Consider the following 22470-nt stretch of genomic DNA (forward strand, 5'->3'; position numbering starts at 1 on the left):
AAATTATGCGATAAATCCCCTCAAACTCATCACAGAATCCTGCCGGAGCTTGATTTCCTCCTGTGAGTAGCCAATAGCTACTTGCCCACCCAAATGCCAGCAGTTCTATGTAATGGCCAGGCCTATTTAAAAAAGCACTACCCCAGATGACCAGAGTTTGTGCCATTGAATATCGTGGCAGTTTGATAATTTGGCTGGCTATTTCTCTCTGGTCCCCGTGCTAGGATAAGGAGTGCTCCTGTGTGCATTAGCCAGAGGAGGCTTGTGAGCTATTATCTTACCTGTTATCTGAGCTGCTGGTGCACAAGGAAATTTCCTCTGCTAATGGCTGAACCTCTCTTCAGATAAAGGCCTCGCTGGGATCACCACAGCACTAATTAATCAGCTGTTAAAACAGTAGTTGATAAAGATAGGCTTACTTAAAGTTCGAATTGCCTGCAGGCAGAGATAACCAGTGAGTCCCTTTGGCAGTAAGATATGAAAACAGGAGAATGACCTCTTATCAAAGAGAACATGGCACTCAAATGAAAAATGCAGTTCAAAAAATACTTCTACCTTCTAATTGGAATAAAACAAACATATAATTCTTTCTTTTAAACTGTGTGGACAAAGTGACCATCGCACACATTCGCATGCACACACACACATGCACACATAGAAAACAGGAGAGAAACTGCAGCTTCAGGGTAAGTTGGGGGAGCTGAGCCACAGAGACTTCCTGAATGTGTGCACACAGGATATTTCCCTCAGGTGGCTCCTGATTTGCCAACACTGATTCTTTTAAAACATTAAATTAAAGGGTAAATTTCCTCAGAGGCAAGGCATGTGACTTTACAAATAATATTTTTTAAAGGAATCCCTTGGAAAAAACTGAGCATATGGTGGATGAATGGAAATAAATTTCCCTGAGAAAATGCTGTAGATGAAATGAGGAATTAAACCATATCAGTTGGTTCCAGTGTTAGTAAAAGTTTTCAGACTGGCTTTAAGGAGGGAAAGGACTTGCCTGGCCCGGATGTAAGGAAGGACGTTCCCTGGGAATGGGGTTGGAGGAGGTTCAGACGTGTGGACATGCAGTGTGAGGCAGGGGCCGGCAGAGACCCCAGGATTGGCAGGAACATAAAATTGAAGGTACGCAGATATGGTGTCCGCAGTTGAAAGAGCATCACAAAAATTTAAATTCTAACTTCAGAAGAATCAGAAACAAATGTTAGTCTGGAAACTCTAAGTTAAATAACCTATTTATTTAATTTTGAGTTGACTATAAACACTCAGTGAATGAATATGTTAAGGCTCCCAAGATACATTTATAATCTTTTTTCATAGGAACAGAACAAAAACACGGTTGTAAACTATGGCGACGAGCCTAAATTAATAACACATTATTTTATTAAATATCAAGAAGAACAAGATGATGTGATTTTATTTCCTAGCACGAGGGAGAAAAGTAGATTCAAAGGCAGAACAAAAAACAACCAAAAAAAACCCCACCTGTCTCTGACATTAAGGTCCCAGAGTGGGGGAGGGGGGGTCTTTTAAAATCATAATCGAATCCAAACCTTGCTAAAACAATTATAACCTGGAAAATAAACTGTGGAGCTTATTATGGAGCTTGCCAGTGCCTCCTTAGTGCCATTGCTTACACTGTCATTTTTTATTTTTTTGGGTTCTTCAACTTAGTATAATGAAATGGAAAGATTGGTGAATCGGAAATGTGGTGACTTTGATTATGGAATGGTAACAGAAGCTTATGATCTATGTAAGTGAGTAAACAACCTTTCTGAGCCTGTTTCCTCACCAGTATATTGGGTGAGTGGAGTGGGGCGCTCACTAAACCACATTACCGCCCATTTCTCGTCAAGTCTAACACCGTGTAATTCTAGATCTCACCACGTATCATCCAGATCCAACATCTACAGAGTCTGTTGTCCAGTTCAAGTGACAAATCCAAGAGTAAATCCGAAAGCTCCTAAGACTCAAAAAGTGTTGCTGGACTGAAAGGCACACTACAACTACGCAAGGCTTTCCCAAAACTCCACTTGAAAATTTTGATCTTCAAAATGCAGGAGTAACGTGTACTAACTATGAAGCACGTGGACTGAATTTCACCTACTCACACACTTACGTGACACCAGCACAATGGAGTCAGGCATCACTGGATTTCCGAGGCAGTAGCCCCACTTTGCAAGCTTGGAATTGCCTTCTGCTCCTGGGTGTCCCTTTCCCATCCCCCTTGGCGTGCAGACAACATTTTCACCACAGTACAGAGAGCCTTATAACATAGGACAGTCATTACTATTATTGGTTTAGAATGTGGCGCTTCAGGAAATGGCAGGTGTGGTGGCCGCTGCGGAGGTGCGTGGCCGGGTAAGGGAGCCGGGTCTGGAAGTCTCCAGGCCCTGCGCGGGCAGGTCCTCCGCTCACACGCTGTCTGTGAGGCCCCCTCCTCCCTCATGAAATGTGGATGACAATAACCCAGCACCAGCATCCTGCTGCTGCTGAGGCTCCGAGGGGTTTCACCCGATCTAAAAAGACAGAGACTCGGAGCAAACAGTGTATGAATTCAGGGAACTGTTATTCTACAACAGTGATTTCTTTGCAACCCAAGGAAGAACCAACCAGGAAGTTGGAAAATAAGGAAGGAAGATAAATACCCCTTAAATAATTACCAAGAAAGTAGTTTGTGAGAAAAAGCTGGTGCCGGTTTTTACTTTTCCAAGGTGGACTACAGAGAACCTGTCAAGTAGGGTCACCATGCCGGAAAAACGGTTAAAATACAATGAGTGCTTCCTTGAGGCCAGGTTTTGTACTACAGGTTTACTAAAGGGTCTCCTTGAATCCCCACAAAAGCCCTGTAAGGGAGGCATTATTATTCCTACTTTACAGATGAAGAAAGAAGATGCAAAGAGGTAAGTAACTTGCCCAAGGCCACACAGCTAAGAAGTTGCAGGCTGTGGATCTAAAGCCACCTGGGCTGGCTCAGGACCCTGGGCCTCTAACCCCAAGCCAAGTGAGCCTCAGAAAAAAAAACAAAACTCATCAATTTGTCCAAGATCCCGTGACCTATAGGTGGCAGAATTTGTTTCTCACCCCAGCATTACTTCCTGTCCCTCTCTATCCGTGTCCCCATAGCCTGAGCTTCCCTTTCCCCATCAGTGGGTGGACAGACTCCCTGCAGCCCCTTAATCTTCTGTCCAGGGTAGGTCAAGGCAGAGCCAGAGAGGGCACGCTAACCTGGACAAAGAAGGAAGAGAAGAAAAGGAAAAGTGTTAAAGGGTAAAGGAGCAGTTCCAGGCCAAGAAGCTAGAGAACTCAACTCTGTCCTGACGCCCTCATCTCTGCTTCCTTTCCCTCCCTCAGCCTTTCCAGCTGTGGTCTGCCAGCACCTGGCACTGGGCCTGGCATGTAGTAGGTGTTTAATAAATGCTGGTGGGTCTGCCTGCCCCCAGTTGTGCAGCCCCTTGTGAGTGTGCCCGCTGTGAGCACTGGGGATGAACAGTCGCGGGTGGGCTCACCTCGAGTTTTTTTTTGCATGGGCAGACACCGGGAATTGAACTGGGGTCTCTGGCTTGGCAGGCGAGAACACTGCCTGCTGAGCCACTGCAGCTCGCCCTCACCTAGAGTTTTAACGTGGCCTCTAGTGGTGGCAGAAGGACACGTTCTCTCGGTACACAGAAAGCTCAAAGCTAATTGACATCCCTGCCCCACACTTTTATTCTTGCCACACATCTGTCGAGATGAGATGGATAATCCCATCCGAAGACCTGGAGTGACCATCCCTTCCCAGTCTATACTTAATTCTCACTCATCTTTCCAAATGGAAGGCTGTTGTTAGAGAGTCATGCCCAGCCTCGGTGCTTTGTGATGCGTGGAGGGACTCACGGAAAGCCGTCCATCACCGTCACGGCTGCCGTGAACTTTTGCCGTGAGCAATCCAGTATCTTTCCTGTCTGCGTCACCACTCTTCAGGGACTAAAAAGAGAAATGTTTTCCTTCTGAAATTCGATGTGCAGATTCCACCCATTCACTAATTAAATACCAAAGAAATCTGCTCTGACGGAACTACAGAGACACAAGTCACACTTGCCTGGATTAGCTTCTGGGCCCAGGGCTCTAACAAGGATTTCTCTGCATTATTTGCTACATTTTTGCTCCTGGTGCTCAACAACAAGTGATGAGTGAAGACAGCTCTTCACGCGAAGCCCTGCAGCTGGCCGAGGGCCCCTTGTTCCCGGCACCTGCGTGAACAAAGGGTGCGCTCCTGCCTTTCGGGGCTCCTCATGGGCAAGCTTCTCTAACTGGCTTGGGGGTGGCGGCGTGCGCACGTGTGCATCTCTTCATGTTCAACAAAGTATTTACTTGGCATCCCTTTATTTTCCTCGTACTTCCATTTGATTGCTTAACTCATAAAGAAAAGAAAAGTAAGGCCCATATTTTATGTTAAGGCAGAGGGAAAAGAGAAATTATGCACTACTGAGAACAAAAGCCTTTTTGTTTTGAAGGTGTCTTAATATTAGTGTAATGACTTTAGAGGATAAGATAAGGGAAGGAAAGGTAAGATGGGGTGAGATAAGATAAGACTTGGTGGCAACATCAATAACTAATACAGTGTAAGAGTACGTAAGGTGAATACACTAAAAATGTTTGAATCAGAAGAGAAACTGTACATTTAACCCAGACTCTAAATGCTTCCAGTGTTATTCTAGTCTATGCCACAGAAATTCAATAACTGACTCTATAATCTCCAGAAAGACTTGTTCTTCGGAATGCTGCTCAAGGAAGCACGGGTTTGGAATTACCCATTTAGCAGACACTATCACTCCTTCCTTCAAGGGGCGGCTTCTACTGGTGAGAGAGGCACCCACTTCCCTTGAGGGGTGCATTCATTCTTCCAAATTCTAAGGGTTCCTTTTGTACATGTCTTCTCCCCCTTGGGTCTAAAAGATCAATGGCACACTGCAAAAGTATAATCAGGCTGTGTTCCACATTGAGAAATGTATGCACTGATCATTTTGTTAGTATTTTCTTCCCTTTCCAGGAGAAGTTGTATAAATTGTAGGTTAAAACCAAAATCTTTAGGAAGCATATTGACTTAGTCACTTCTGTTTTATTTATTGCACTGCTGATATTGGACACATTAATTTAAAGCTGGGTCATCTGGTCAAAGCCCCTCATTTTGCAGGTGAAGACATCGAGGCTCAGCGAGGAGCATGGTTTCTTGGAGACCATGTAATGGCAGAGTCAGAACTCGAACCTGGCTCCCAGGCCAGCAACTTTCCTTTGAATCACACCGTATAACCAACATGCCTCTGATTGTTATTGTTAACAGTGTCTTTTAAACATGGGATATGTCCAAATCTGGCCAGAAAAGTTAGGAAGCAGTTCTTTCTCATTCTATATAAAGCACTCACTTTCTGGATGCAAAAGGAAGAAGACTGGCATGAGATTAGAAGAGAGGAGTCACTTGCATCAATTACTTACCAAATTCTTCTAGCTAAAGCAACAGTCTGGGAGTGCTGTGTGCTTTATTCTAAATACAGATTTATGCGGCCTTATGCTTCCATCTTCCAATTAAATCTAAACATTCAAAGGGTAAAAACTCAGCTACTTTTTCAATTTGTTAAAACTACTGGAATGCATTATCCCAGAAATGAAATGGTTTTTAAAAAGTGAACTTATTCAGTTGCAAGTTTCAGTTCTAGGACCATGAAAATGTTTAAATTAAGGCAAGTCTATACAAACGTCCAAACTAAGGCATCAAGGAAAAGATACCTTGACTCAAGAAAGGCCGATGGGTCCAGAACACGTCTGTAGCTGGGAAGGCACATGGTGACATCTGCTTGCTTTCTATCATCGCTTTCTATCATCATTTCATAAGGCTTCCCCAGGGTTGTTTTCCTTGTGCATCTCCAAAAATCTCTTGCTGTGTGGGCTCTGTCCACACTGAAGCTTCTTCCAAAATGGTTCCCTCTGAAAGGGCCCCAGTAAGCAACCCCACCTTGAATAAGTGGAGACACATCTCCGTGGAAACTATCTAATCAAAAGTTACCACCCACAATTGGGTGGGTCACATCTCCAAGGAAACAATCAAAAAGGTCCTACCCAGCAATATTGAATGAAGATTAAAGAACTTGGCTTTTCTGGGTTACACAACAGATTCAAACCAGCACAGGTAGCACTTTTTAAAAATCCACTAAATATGTACTTTTTTGCATTAAAAAAAATGTTTGAGCATTTAACTTTGCTTGAGAAGGTAAGGCATATCCAGTTTTCAAAATACTAGATCTTGAGCTTTGGCCTGTTGTCTTATCTACAAAGCCTTTGGATTTTAAAATAAATGAAATCTCCCTGAGGTTTTGTGGGAGATTGCTCGGCCAAAGGAAAGCCTTAGGACACTTTTTTTCCCAGCAGTTAGTGGGCAACACTGAGCAATGAAATGAGTCACCCATACTTTGTTTTTAATTGGGGGTACAGTGAGTTCAAACCTGAGAATTTCCTCCATGTTCCGAGATCTGAAACCTGATTCACTTCCAGGCAAACCTTTCTGTGAAACAAAACCTGACAAAGTCTTCAAGGGGTTGGGAAGTGGAGGTAAGATATAAACAGGAAGCTAAGAAAGTCTTTCCAAATGATTTTTTTTTCATGAACAGATATCCCTTAATATAAATTTCCTTCTACTCATTGTCCTTTTTGTTTTGTAGTCTGGTGTTCTTGACCACAGGTGAAGAAAAGAGGGTCCAGGGCAAGCAAAAGAGCACTTTTAAACAAAGGGCAGTTTCTAAACTCTCCTTTGCAATGAAGAGTGTCTTAACGTTTATATTTATAGTTTTCTAGGTTCTTCTGGTCTTCTTTGGTTTTACAGCCTGTTTGGCTTCATAAAATGAAATTGTAGCTTTGTTTTATGAGTCTTAAAAAAAAAACAATATAATTTCCAAGTCTGCTCTTACTTGTAGAAAATATGAGGGCTTTGTATTCATTCGTCAGTAAATTATAGACTTACTAAGAGTTTGGGAGCATATTTATATGGAAAAAGATTTATACAGTACATAGGGCAAAAGGGAAACAAGAGCTCATAGGGAGGGTAGATTTTTAATCTAGGGGATTGGCAATAAGTGTGGGCTTTGATAATCTCAGCAACATTTAAAATAATCTGTTAAATGGGAAATGGGGCAGTCCATGACTATTAATAAAAGGCATGAAGTTTGACATTAGGAAGGCATGAATTTTACTCTTGGCTCTACCACTTAAGAGCTGTTGATCTTGGAATGGTTCTTTAAAATTTCTAAATCTGGTTTCTCATCTGTAAAATTGAGATGAGGATGCTGATGATAATACCTTGTAAAATGGTTTATTGTCAAGATGAAATCTTTTAATTTTATACATAAAAGCAGTTTGTATTCTGTCCTACACCATGAAATTATTATTTGGTATTGTTGCCATCTCCATCATCTCCATTGTTAAAAATGTGCATTGTCTTTTCAGAAGGCTGATATTGCACACCTGGGTGTACCCCTAGATGCACTAAAGGCCAGAGAAGTATGAGAGCCAGATTGGTTCCTCATCCAGAAATAACTCTGATGTTGCTGCATTAGGGAGAAAAGATTGGCGCCTTTGGATTCTGGAGCATTGGTAATGAGGCATTCCAAGATCATGAGGGATCAAAGGGTGACGTTCAAGATGATCAATTATAGGGGAAGGTGAACTAATATGTTTGGAGAATCCATACTGGACCGCACTCTACAAAGAAAATATTCACACAGATCAGAAAAAATGGGTTTGGATCTAACTTTTCAGCTTATTAGCCCAGATGACCTGGGGCAAGTTCCTTAGGCAATGTGGATTGGTATTTTCATATTTAAATGTGGAAAATATTAATAGGCCTATGAAACCTTATAGAACTGTTAAGAAGACAAAGTGTTTGCCTAGCACAGTGTTTGTCACTTGTTGAATGAATAAATGAAAACATAATAAGGTATACTGATAGGTAGTGCAAGCACAAAAGATGTGAGTTGTGAGGGAGTTAATTCTGAATAATGTCAAACGGAGTTTTTAAGTGTATAAATATATAGGATCATGATGTCTTCTTGATGAAGTAATCCCTTTATCATATGAAATGACTTTCTTTATCCTAAATAATATTCTTTGCTTTGAAATCAATTGCTATTAACATAGACATGCCAGCTTTCTTTTGGTTAGTGTTAGCACTGTGTAACTTTTCCCATTAAGCTATTATGTCTTTATATTTAAAGTATATTTCTGGTAGGCAGCATAAGTCAAGAATTGCTTTTTTCATTCAGTTTTATAATCACTGCTTTTTAATTAGAATGTGTAGACCATTTACATGTAATATTATTGATACAGTTTTAAAGCAATCACTTAGTACTTGTTTTCTATTTGTTCTATTTGTTGTTTCCTTCTTATTTTTCTATCTTCTTTAGTTTTAATTTAATTTTTTATGATCCTATTTTATCTCTTTTGTTTAACTATCAGATTTTATTCTTTATATTTATATTTTAGTGATTGCTTTAGTACACATCTCTAGCTTATCATGGTCAACCTTCAAGTACCACTTCATTTATAGTCTTACAATAATATAATCCCATTTCTCCCCTCCCTTTGTTATATATTTAACTTTTATGTAAATTGTAAACCCCAAAGAATATTTATCATTGTTTTTATTTAAACAATTCTCTTTTAAACAGATTTAAATAATAAGATAAAGGAGGTCATATATTTTTATATTATCCAGTGGTTGCCATTTCTGGGGCCCTCTATTCCTTTGCATAGATGTACATTTCCATCCTGTGTTATTCTTCTTCCATATGAAAGATTTCCTTTCACATCTCTTATGCTGGGGTGTGCTGGTTATGACTTATTTCAGCTTCTGAATATTTTTAAAAAATCTTCATTTTGTTGTTACTGAACGTTTTTTTTACTAGATATAGAGTCCTAGCTTGACTAGTATTCTAGTTCATTTCCATATTTAAAGATGCTATTGCTCTACCATCTTCTCACTTGTCTTGTGTCCAAAGGGAAATCTGCTGTAATCTTTGCCTTGTTCTTCTGTACAAACTAGCCTTTTTTTTTTTTAAATATATCTCTAGCTGCTTTTAAGGTTTTTCTTTTTATCACTGATTTTGAGCATATTGATTATGATTGCTTAGTGTATTTTATGTCATGTTTTTCCAGCTTGGGGCTCATTGAAAATCTTGGAGTGTAGGTTTATAGTTTTCACATCAAATTTGGAAAATTTTCAGCCATTATGTCTGAAATATTTTTCTGTCCCTCCTCCTTTCTTCTCCTTGGAAGATTCCAATTATACATATATTAGACCTGAATGTTGCTTCTGCTCATCTTTTGTTATGATTAGTAATTATTATAAATCATTTTTCCCATCTGTGGAGAGTTTTGATTATTTGGATAGCTGTGATTATTGTTTTAAAATTAAAAAATCTTTTCTCCTGCAATGACTAACTGGCCATTAATCCCATCCAGTGGAGTTTTCATCTCACACATTGTAGTTTTCATATATAGAAGTTTGATTTGGATCTTGTTTATGTTTTACATTTCTCTATTTACCATTTTGAACATATGGAGTATGTTTAAAATAGCTGCTTTAATGTCTTTTCTGGGTAATTTTATCATCTTTGCCAGTTCTGGGTTTGTTTCAGTAGATTGATTTTTCTCTTTATACTTCCCTGCATTCTTTGCAGACCTGGCAATTCTTATTGTATTCTAGACATTCACTTTACTGGGTGCTGGATAGTTTTTTATCCCTAAATATAATCTTGAATTTTGTTCTGGGATGTAATTAAGATATTTGAAAAACATTTGATCTTTTTGGATCTTACATTCAAGATTTGTAAATTGGTATCAGAGCAGTATTTAGTCTAGGGCTGATTCTTAGCCACAACAGAGGCAAGGCTCTTTTGTATACTCTGCTTAATGCTCTATAAATGAAGAGACTATCAAATCTGTCTGGCTCTTGTATATATATATAGAGTATATATCAGGCTCTTGTATACATCAGAGTCTGTAAGGCTCTGTTCCTGCCCCTGTGTAATTACTGGACAATGTTACTTCTGATTCTTTCTGGTGATTCCGATGCCTCAGTTGGTTTCCTCCTATGCTGGTCAGCAATATGCTACTGAATATTTGAGGGAGACTCTCTGCAGATCTCTAGAGCTTTCTCTCTGTGTTTTTTTCCTCTCTGGTACTCTATTCTGTGGATTCAAGGCATGTGGTCTTCCCAGACTCCCAGCACTGTTTTCCCAACTCATGGACTCTTCCAGACTCTACCTGGGTTCTCCCTCCCTGCACTGTAGCCTGGAAACTCTCTCAAGGCAGTAAAACAGGGCACTATGGGGCCCACCTCATCTGCTTTCATCTCTCAGGGATCACAGTCCTTCATTGTCTCATGCCAGTGTCAGGAAAACTGCTGTTGCATATTTTTCATCTGCTTTTTGTTCCAGATGGGAAGGTAAATCTGGTTCTTATTACTGAATCCTGGCTAGAAACAGAAGTGCAAAGGAAACTCTGTGGGCTAATCCTATCACTACCCAGATGTCGTTATAAATCTGGATATGGACATGAAACGGCTCCTTTCCTTCTTCCCGTCTTTGCTTTCTCTGTAATGAGAGAAAGGAAAGGACACTCTCGTCTGGGCAGGTTTGTAACCATTAACATTTTTTAAATGAAAATTTATGTGACTTGGGGACTAACATTTAGTTAACATTAACTAGGTGCCAGGATATGTTCAGCATTTTATTCCAGTTACTTTATTTTTTATTTTCGCATGGACAGGCATGGGGACTCGAACCTGGGTCTCTAGCATGGCAAGCAAGAATTCTGCCACTGAGCCACTGTCACACCACCCTTTTATCAGTTACTTTTTAACATTTTGAAACTACCATTCATAGCAAACACATGTATTGCTATACTTAATTTACAGATGATAAAATTGAAGATAGGTTAGCCTACCCAAAATCACACAGCTACTAAGTGATGGAATGAGGCTTAAAAACCAGAATTGACTCTCATTGCACACTCTTTATATAATATCGTGCTGGATCATGGGTCAAGTTACATCCCCTACAAACATAGCTCCTGAGGTGGGCCCTATTGTCACTTATTTAAAGATTAAATAAGCCACTGCTCAGAGAGATGGCGTGCTTGGCTCCAGGCTGCAATGGAATACAGGTCTTTCTCTACACAAAGGCTCTTTTCATTCACCTGATTGCCCCAAAGAGTTCTGAGGGTGCAGGCATCACCCATCCTTTGTTTAACCTCTGGGTCTTGTTTAAAGTAATTTTTGAATATAGTCTTCATTGTAAAATTTGTGAAGTATATATAAACAGAAGTGCAAAAGAAACTTTGTGGAATCATCCTATCTCTAGACAGAAGTCTTTGTAAATCCAGATATGGATAGGTCATGGCTCCTTAACATATCCTCTTTCTATGTGGTGAAAACACATATTGCTCCGCTTCAGCAAGACTGGGAATCTTCTGTTCCTTTCCTAATCTTATTTCAGAAGATGATTATAATTAGCTTTTGATCTTGATGCCCACAGACAAACTTGATGAATATCCATTTATAGCTTGGTCTAACTATCCCTATAGTATTCATATCCATGTATGAAATACACAGTACGATTATGGGAAAATCCTGACTTTATCCACAGAATGTTTTCTTCTCCAAGGCTAAGTATGCAGTACATTTTCTCTTCTCCTTTTGAAATGAATTTTTGCAAGGACAAGAAGTTCATTTTAATGGCATGATATTTTTAAAATTAGCTTTACAATTGTAGCAGTAATACATATACCTTTGGTAAAAACAAAAATTCAAATAGGACATAAGAGTATAAAATGAAAATTTCATGCTCTTCCTTAACACTTACCACCAGTCTATAGCTGTGTAACAATAGTAAGTCTCTTCTATATCCTTCCAGAAATGTTTAAGACAAAAACAAGCTTATAGAAATAAATATATTCCTATTTTTATAAAGTGGGATCTTACTATAACGTATATCTATATATCATATCTATTTAATTTCTTTTCATTCATTGTATCTTAGTTAACTTTTCATATCAGCTTATAAGGATCTATTATAGTTCTTTTATGGTGTGTAATGCATTTCTAATGGATGACATGTATAAATATACCATGGTATATTAGCTAGACCCCTTATCAGAGGACACTTAGATTGTTTTCAATTATTTTGCCACAACATGCATTATAGCAATAAGCTCATTGTGTAGATACATCTTTGTCTTATAAATTCTTAGAAGCAAGGATGCCAATTTAAAAGATGTCTACATTTAACATTTTTTTTTTAGGTATTTCTAAATTACCCTCCTAAAAGTTTGCACCAAATTGCAATCCCATCCTTAGTGCTTCAGTGTAGAACTCAGTAAATATTTGTTTACTTCATACATTGTCTTTGCCAACAATAGTTATTATTAAATTTAAAAACCTTTATCTGATAGATGAAAAATTGTATAGTATTGTCTTAATTATTGCTTGTAATTATGAACGGTGGTAAGCACTTTTTTTTTAACTCATTGATTGGCCATTTATTTTTTATTTTCTAAAAATAGCTTATTCATTCCCTTTGACTGTTTTCTATTGGGTGATTTGTCTTTTCTTTATTAATCTTGTAAGGACTGTTTGTGTAGTAATTAAATATATTGGACATATAAACTGGACATATTTCTTCCCAATTTGCTATTATATTTAAACTTTGCTTATTTGGGGGGAGGGAAGCTATTTTTTTTTAAAAATATGATCACAGTTATCGGTCTTTCCTTTATAGTTCCTAGTTGTTTAATGTAATATTTATATTCTACACATGGCTTTTTCATGGAGATTTATTTCTAAATCTCTTCTTATAAATTTGCAAGGACTATTAAAATAACATTTAGTTACTTATTAGCCAAATTAAGTAAGTGAGAGTGGATTTTGCTTAATATATTTTCTTTTATCTGAAAGGTTGAGGTCACTTAAGATATTAAGTGCCACTGTTATTGTCATATATAAAGAGGGAAACAGAAGTACATATGATTGAAACAACCCCATCAAGACGAGAGGAGAGGAAACTGTGCGTGACTGACTCACACTCATTTGCTGTGGGCATTAAAATAAAATATGAAAGCAGGAAAGACTGGGGACAAGAAAATAAATTAGAGGAATAAGTGAGGAGTGGAAGGAGATAATCCAATGTGGAAGGAGGCACAGAGAGAGTGAGAGATGCGAGTGCTGAAAAACAAAAGACTCAAAGACTGAGGAAGGTGTTCAGTGAACCTTGGAAAGAGAGAGGACGATCCAGAAGACTTTAGGAGGGGCAGCCCCTGGCAAATGCCTTCCCCCTTAGTTTCTAAGAAGCCCTGCCTTCACTGCTCAGCAGGTTTCAAGATGAAAATAATCTCTAAGCAAGCTTTTCCTGCCACCCTTCCAGATGCACAACTTTTTTTTTTCTAAGAGAAACAAAGTCCTTGTGTACTATGTCCCTCATTCAGCCACCTTCAAGATGGTACCAGCGTATATATTTATTTTGCCATTGTTTCTTTTCCTGTAAGAAAAATCAGAGCATAGAAAAGTATATAACTTGATATGTACAATTCTGAACCCCCAAGAAAAATTTTAGACTTCTTCTCATCCAGCTCCTTTTGGACCTTACAGACTCAACCTTAATTTGCAAAATGAACAAACAAAAATCAGCATTTTCATGTGAAACAATTTTATACAGGACTCTGAGACTAGTCGCCCATGCAGAAAAATCAAGGACCAAAGTCTAGATCAGATCATTTATTACATTTTTCAAAGGTTTTAATTAATTTAATATTTTGTCACTCTGAAGAAGGCTTTGCATTCACCAATGTCAACTGATCATATATTTGAAGCAAAGAAGCTACTCATGATTTTTGTGTTTCAAAATGATCCTCCGTATTTGAAATCTGACTAATCTAGCATTAGCTTTGTGGCTGTAGGCCGTGCTCTCCCTCTTTTAGAAGTGGAAATGCAGCCTGTTATGTCAATCCTTTCTCACTCTCTCCATCTCCCCTTCCACCCTGCCTACTTTAACTCTGGGCATTAGACACTATACACACATCAATTTCTCCACTTCTCTGGGGTTCAGGATTTATATAGACAAGTCTTTCAATTTTATTTGATTTTTGAGATTCTATTTTACTCTTGTCCTCTCTGCATGTCCAAATATGTCTATTTCTTAGCTAGTGATACCTACGAAATATGACTAGTTTCAGAACTATTTTCCACTTCTTTGTTTTGTCTTGTATTTCTAGTGTGGCACTAATTACTAGCAATATGATTAATGCAGTACTTACTGGTGGCTTTGTTCCCTTTGTTTTTCTGATAATGTTAATTAATCCAATTTTGAAAAAAATACTTTCAGTTCTGCTCATACATGTCAGATTGCAGGTGCTTTCGAAATCACTTTCTCCTCCTTTGGTCTGAAATTAAAGTGAAAAGTAAAAGTAAAGTATTTTGTGATAGGGCTGGAAAAAAACCCAAAAAAGCCCTTATCAAAACTTGTTCATCTGGGAAGGTCTAGGACTGGCAGTGTTAGAAATGGCATTAGAGTAAGAAAGTGTTGATTCATAAAAAGAAGTTAATGTGCTGGGGGAGCATTGCTTAGGTTTGGGTGCTTTTATGATCTCCAAGTGGAAGCATGGCTGAGGACAAAGGCCTGGTATGCGGGCACGCAGAGCCCATTGGCTCTCTACCCAAATGGGGGACCGGTTTTCCCGCAGCTCTCCCTTCAACAGGCGCACCCTGTATTTAACATGGGGGGCTCAGCTGGGTCTGCGGCAGCTACTTACTGGGCAGTTTGGTTTATGTTCGCAGCGTTCATTTTATTTGGCAGATCAATAATACTTGACGGTATGCCTCTGTTAAACTTCTCTCAGCACTTATTAAGGGCCTTGCTAAATTACACTGTAGATATAAAAATTCAAATGGTTCCTAGCTTTCCCACATACCAACAAAGATGCAGGGATTTTTGCCCTAAGAAATGAATTTTTTAAAAATCCATTTAATTTTTCCTTTTTTTTAAAAAAATAAACTTCCTGCAGGGCTAATTTTAAATAAATATATATGTGTATAGATTATATAACAGCAAAAGAAAACTTCCAGAACTTTAGAATCATTGCCTAGACAACTGAAATTATTAACTTGCTCTTAGATTCACCTTAAAAAGTAAATAAAATTTTGACAAAATTTAACCTAAGGTTAGAATGTTTGAGCCCAATATGGAATACCCAAAGTGACTATTGATTTCTTCCTTGTAGTTTAATCACTTAGCATGATTATATTTCATTTTGATCATGCATATACCAACGTATAACTTGTGTGTCTTATAGAATGGCAAGAAGTTTTTTCAAAATGCCCTCTGAGAACCGTGGCACATTAGGACTCCCCCACTCCCCTTTGCTCATTTCTTTCTTTCTCCTCCTAGGTAAAACAGCAGAGGAAATAGGAATAAACTCTTCCGTTCATTCAGCAGAGGGAACGATGAAACCACACACCCTGAAAATAGTTAAATATTTCTGTTGAGGTTCAAGATTGTGCTTTTTAATTTTTAAAATTAACTTTGAAATTGAATTCATTTCAGTAAAAGGCAGGAGACTTTGTGAAGTCCCCACCCCCAATAACATTGGATTAAGTGTTAATTGACTTATTTGAAATATCACTTTTGACTAATTAATTCATTTTTCCCTTGACTGAAGTGGTTAGAAACCCCAACAGATCTTCAGACAAAGAGAGAGCTGTGTGCCTTGGCCTTCCCTCACACCCAATCACCTCTATCTTCTATATTAAAATGTGAAGCTCTGCCATAAAACAAAAGGTAGGAAAATTCTGTAGTTGAGGGATTAGTTTCCTCCTTAAGAAAAGCAGACTAATAGGTTTTCTTTTTCAATAAGATTAAGTTTATGTTTGGGTTGCTCTAAGGAAACTGCCATCACTCTAATCTAGACTTTGATTTAACAAGCACCAGTTTTAGCAGCTGTGTTTCACTATTCATCTTCCAATCCTCCTTGACGCATATAAGGTTGACAGATTCAATGTCACCCAATAGTCGCCAAGTAAGTCAAGCTGTTCGTGGCATCACAGCTTGGAGTTGTACAACAGAAGTATTTTTAGTGGGGGGCAGTCAGGAAGAAACAAAAAACAAATCAAATGATCCCATATTTTCAACAGCTTATTTTACTTTTCCTGTTATGACCTTATGCTATAGTACAGGACCATTTCAATATCTGCTCTCTATTTTGCATGAAACTCTTTTAACTGATTTACAAAAGTGGTTAACTACAGCAGGTGGTATCCTTTTTTCAAAATTTTTTTCTTTTAGAGCATATGTGAAATTCTGCTGGGTTAAGTAAAATACTTTAAAACATGTTCAAAATTTCAGATGTAATCATGCCAGAGCCCTGAATATTTGGCAAGAGGATTCTAAGTATCTGTGTAGGTTTCTTTTTGACAGCTTACATTAATTTTCATAATCTTTTTATCAGGTCTTTGATTCTTTTTTTAATTCCTGATCCCTCATTTAACACGTAAAATGTGTGTCATAAAATAAGACTTTATTGTGAATTCTACTATTCCCAGGCATAATTGCTTGTCTTCCTATTTCCTCAATTTATATACATGATGACTAACATCAGCAAACAGGCCATGTGAGAACGAAAACGGCCCCAGTGTCTGCCCTGAGCTCTGTAAAGGGCTTTGGTTACCTGCAGAAACAGAAGCCCTTGGGCAGCCACTCCAGGCAGCAGGAGTTTGGTATGGTTTGTGCCGCACATACAAGGAAATAATATATAAAATAACCAAGCAATACTGTTTATTGAGCACCTGTTGTGTGCCAGGCACTGTGCCAGGGGCTTTACAACATGCTGTTCATTTCATCTTCACAACAAACCCCTGAGAGATTTATTCTTAGCATTCCTGCTTTACATATGGGCAAACTGAGGTTCAGCCAAGTTAATCTGAGGTTACACAATTATCAGATACTGGCGCACCTGAGAACTGATTCTTCTCTCTTAAATTCTGGAGGAAAACCCCATCCCTTTTGGGAATTCAAAAATAGTTTTGATTAGGAAACATTTGTTTTATTACTGAACCAATGGGAAATGTTCAGAGGGCTTTTCTTGGAATCTCTGTTGAGAATGCTTACAGATATTTCCAGAGGACAAAAGGACAGACAATTTAGATTTTCTGTAGTTTGACTACAGGACCCTAGGATATTTAAGAAGTCTCATGAACTCAATTAAAAACAAAAGGAAGGAAGGAAAGGGGATAAAGAGGGAGGGAGGGAAGGAAGGAAGAAAGGAAGAGGAAAGGGAAAGAAATCCATCCAATTATCACCTAGTTGATCAAATTTTTCACTTCTCTCAATTGCTTGAGTGGCACTGCACAGATAAGAGCCTGAAATGGCTGAGCCACTTCACAACCAGAAAAATCTTAGATCTTAGAGTGGTCTGTTATTGAAAGGCAGGAGACTATTTCATTTAAAAGCCAGAACATTTGAAACCTTTTTCTCCGGAGAGTTAAAACAAATGCAGAATTATCCAAACTTTTTTTTAATGGAACTATATATCCAGTTGACTAAATCTTCAAAGAAGTCTTTAAAAGATTTTTATGCTCACATATAAAGGTGGCCAAATTTTATTTATGTGTATTAAATATATTCGTGTGTATGTGTGTGTGTGTGTGTGTGTGTGTGTGTGTGTGTGTGTTTACCTACATACATTTACATAGGGAGCGAGGGAGACACACCTCTTAAATTTTGTCCTTTTATTTGATTTCAGATCATTATAACCTTACCATAAAGCAAGCACCTTTATTGGAAATGGTACATATGAGAAAACAGGAATGAAATTAAGAATATCCTTGTCACTTTTATAGTTGATTATGACTCCATTTTCTTACATGGTCATTCCCATATAACAACTTGTATCAAAGATAGTTCTATGAATGTTGTCTATGCTTCTTCCTTCATATATACAGTATTTGTTATCTTAAGAAATTGGAAATTTCATGTAAAAGTTAAGCTTTTTAAAAAATATTTAAAGAATGTCTTCACGGGGGTGGAAACATATTTATAAAAAAGTGGCCAACCTTTCATACTTGAATTTGTACACTAATACTATTATTAGAAGTAATAAGAACCTGTAACTTAAAATGATGTATTAAAGTAGTGTACATGCAATTAACTTTCATTCACCATTTTTATATAATACTTAATATAAAGAAATTACAGATAATACTTGTCTGTTATCTGTAACTTAAAAGAAATGGCTTTCCTCTATCATTTTCTGTTTTCTTGAGTCACTTCCATTTCCGTCATGAAGATGAGTGTTTGGGAACACAGGACATCTTCCATTTAGTCTAAGCAAAATCCAGGAGGTAAATTAGCCACCCACACAAAAAAGGAATTCATTCTAAATGAAAACACAATTGATTTTAAATGATTCAATCTATTCATATTTTCTAATACAGTTGTAATCGAGAGTTGACCATAATTGCTTACATAATATTTTATTACTCCTACCACAAGGATTTTTATACATAAAAAATATGTCACTATCCACCTGATAAATCATTATGTAGTCACTGAAACTTAGGCTGAGGAGGAGCTTTTAACAAGAATTCATAAACAGGGATGATGTTTATTCTATTTTCGTTAAAGTTGAAAAAATAGGGCACTAAATTACATGCGCAATATAATTACCACTATAGTTACAACTATGTAAAAGAAAAATAAGAACAATATTAAAAGGTGACACATCAAAATGCTAGCCGTGACTGCTAGCAGTTGTGAGTAACTCCTTCTTGTCGCTTCTGTTCTCCACGTTTTGTGTATAACAAGTATATATTATTCTTCATAAGATAAAAGCCTTCATTTGAAAAGAGCAGTGTGAGTTGGAGTCATGTTTTCATAATGTTTAAAATCGTTCTTCCATTTCTCTGGAGTTCTTGTACCTGTAGAGTGAAATTCTGAGCCCAGTGAGGCAGGCTGGTCCCTGCTGGCAGGTGCTGGTGAGACGGCCCAGCTGGGCACAATGCGGCTGATGTATGGGAAGAAATAAAGCATGGGGACCGGTTAGAATCGTACAAAGGGAACCGCGGAATGTTCCTTTATGTGGTGTGGGGTGCTGTCAGCTGATTCTTGCTTCAGCCCCAAGAATCCCTGTCACTGAGTTTTTTACTTATCCTACCACAGGAAGACGTGTTTCTCCCCTGATCAGCTGTTTTAAAGAATGGGATGGAGATGTAAAACAAAAACAGTGGTAACTAAACTATTTCACTTTGTTTTCATATTATTTTTTTCTGCCAGTGGTTATGGAAAAGCACATGCTGCAGAAAAAAGAAAGTATTACTGAAGGGACCCTCAGCAACTTACTTTTCCTCAATGAGGATAACGGTTTGTACCTTGAAAGGTTGTCTAGAGAAGTGGCCTCCAAACTCAAGTGCGCTCCCCCTCGAGGTGCCCAGGTAGTAAGAGAAGAGGACATGGGCACATTCTTATTATAAACATGTGTGTGTAGATAAACTTTATCATTATATTATGTCACAAGCTTATGCAGTATAATTTACATAATTACATACATTATAATTCATGCACATAACAATATAAAAGTTTTGCTGAGGGATGCTCAGGGCCTGGGTGACCCTGGACCATTACTTATTCCACAAGTTCGATGACCACAAGCTTCCGGGGCCTGGTGGGGGGCCCGTCCAGTGGTGGTCAGCCCACCAAGGAGGGCTCTGCAGCACTGCCTGTGAGGGGGCACAAGGACATGTGTCCAGATTCAGTGTGCACCAGCTCTTAATGAAAATCCCACTACTGACGGGACATTTATGTCCTAGGAGGGAGACCCGAGGAGTCACCCAGAACCCGAGGGCTGTTTGCCCCAAGAGAGGGAGGGAGAGAGGGAGAGGGAAAGAGGGAGAGAGAGAGACACCGTGGTCCCTAGTGGGCCCCAGGTGCTGACCTCCCTCCCACAGCCCACAGCTCAACCTAGGAAGCGGCAGCCGTCCGTTTCAGTATCTGGGAGGCAGAGCCTATAAAACAAAAGCATACATAGTCGTGCTTCGGGAAGCCAGACATGTTTCCAATGCAGAGGAATTCGGATTTTGGTAAAGAAAAATTTAAGTATGTCTAGCAATGCGAGCCATTATTGTTTCTCAGGATGAATTAAAATATTATTTATTGATTCTACTTGTCTTAGGTTGAATGATAAAAACTAAAAAATAAGCAATCATAGCTATTTTGTCCTCCATTATTGTTTGGCCGGGTTCAGCACAAAATTAGATAATTTAGCATATGGTATTTCTAGTTGATTAAGGGTCTGCCATGTATTTTGTCAAAACGCCCCTTTATCCAAGGCATTTTTACCTGAAGAGAGGCTGGCTAGAGGGAGAGATTCACAGCTGGAGAATGGTTAGGAGCCACACTTCAGTTCTTAATTCCTGAAATGTTACCTCATTTGAATTCTTTGTGTTTGTCAGGCATTCAAATTTGTAACCTGTCAAGAAAATCAGCAACCCTGTTTCTTTCTTCCCTAGCTCCTTCCTATTTGTTCCTAAACATATATACATTCAAAAGAAAATTACTAAACAAAAATGTAGAAAAATACCCGCTTGGGAAATTATTTAGTTGCTTATTTTTGTTCTTGAGGGCTTAAATTACAGATAAGAGTGAAGGGTAAAATGGGCAAATATTTCCTTCACCTTTTTTTGCCTTCCCTCTTCCCTGGATCTGCTTCTCCATTTACCGGCATGTTAAAGAGGGAAAGTTCTGCCTGCACATGGTTGGCTCATTCAAATTCTGTGAGCATGCAGCGTGCAGCTAGCAGGATTTGCTTTCTCGGTGCTTTGGGGAAGCCAACATAACTTGAGCAGTAAAATTATTGAAGGTGATACTTAACAAACAAAGAGCTGAAGGGCCAGAACTGAAAACAAAGCAGTGGTTGAGAGCTGTGATGGAATTTCTCTGTCACAGCTCTTGAGGGGTATATATTGAAGCATGTGAAATGGCCAAGTATGGCCCAAATCGGGGCCGAGTGCCACAGGCGGCCTGGCACCCCGGACGCCCTTGCTCTGAGTAAAGGCAGCCCTCGCTGCTTTTCCAGTTCTGATTTCCTAGCCCTGTGAGAACATCCAGCCATTTAAGGGGTGTCACTCAAGCTTATCCTTTTAATCGGAGCCCTTAGAAGAAATGCCAGTTTGTTGTTGGAGACAGTTAATCTGACGGAAGTAAATTCAAGTTTTGGCAAAGATCTGTGGTAAGATAGAGTGAAAAGCTGCCAAACAGTATTATTAGAAGAAGGAAAAAAAAAAAAAACGGCACGACCTCCCCAAGTCAAATGCCAAGCACACCTACATCAGTTTCAATCAAGCCGGAGAAAAATAAGATATTTTTAGATGTATTAAGCCTCAATGCCTCTTTGCCCTGAAGGCTGTTTTATTGCTGCAAAAAAGAGTTTGTAATCATTTTTCCATGAAAGTTCTTGTAATTTAATGTGAAATGAACTTTTAGAGAACCATCGCTCAAAGCAGGCCCAAGCACTTGTCTTCGGACCGGCCGCCCTGCCCCGGCCCCGTGGCTCCATCGTGCGGCTGCGCGCGCTCCCGACCTCTGGCCAGCCAGCCCTGCCGCGTTCGCGTAGACAGACACACCTCATGGAGAGACGCGCCTCCACACGCGGCCTCCCCAAGGTCTTTACCCTGTTTGACTTGCTGTTGCCCTGGTGACCTGAGGCCAAGCTGAGAGCCCGGACAGAACTGGGGCTCCCTCGCAGCAGACCCAAGGGGCGAACCAACGCCTCCGTTACCAAGGCGGGAGGCGCATGGGGCGCGGCCGTGTGCAAGTCCAGCACCTCTCCCAGGTGAAGCAGTGCCGGGGCCCGAAGGCAGACAAGCAATTCAGTGCTGACTGCAGAGCTGGGTAAAGCCCACCGATTTCTCCAGCTCACCACTCTGGGTTTCTTTGGTGGTACCAGAGAAATAGACTTATAGTCCAAGGAGGTTAAAATCCTCCTTTCCCCCTTTTTTTTTCCCTCCACATCCACTGATTACAAGGTTTTCTTATGTCCCACCATCTACGATTCACCATTTATCATCCCATGCAGTGCCAAGGAGGATGCTGCTATAAGCTCCTTTAGCAGAGTCTGCGCGGGATTGCAGGCTAGGGTGCTGTTCTAGCTTGCCAGCTGCTGAAATGCAGTATACTGGAAATGAACAGCTTTGAAAAAGGGGAATTTAATACATTACAACTTTACACTTCTAAGGCCATGAAAATGTCCACATTAAAGCAAGGCTACAGAAATGTCCAATCTAAGGCATTCAGGGAAAGATAATTTGGTTCAAGGAGGTGGATGACGTTCAGGGTTTCTCTCTCAACTGGAGAGGCACATGGCGAACATGGTGACCTCTGCTAGCTTTCTCTCCAG

This window comes from Tamandua tetradactyla, chromosome 5, assembly GCF_023851605.1.
Source record: "Tamandua tetradactyla isolate mTamTet1 chromosome 5, mTamTet1.pri, whole genome shotgun sequence".
Taxonomy (NCBI): Eukaryota; Metazoa; Chordata; class Mammalia; order Pilosa; family Myrmecophagidae; genus Tamandua; species Tamandua tetradactyla.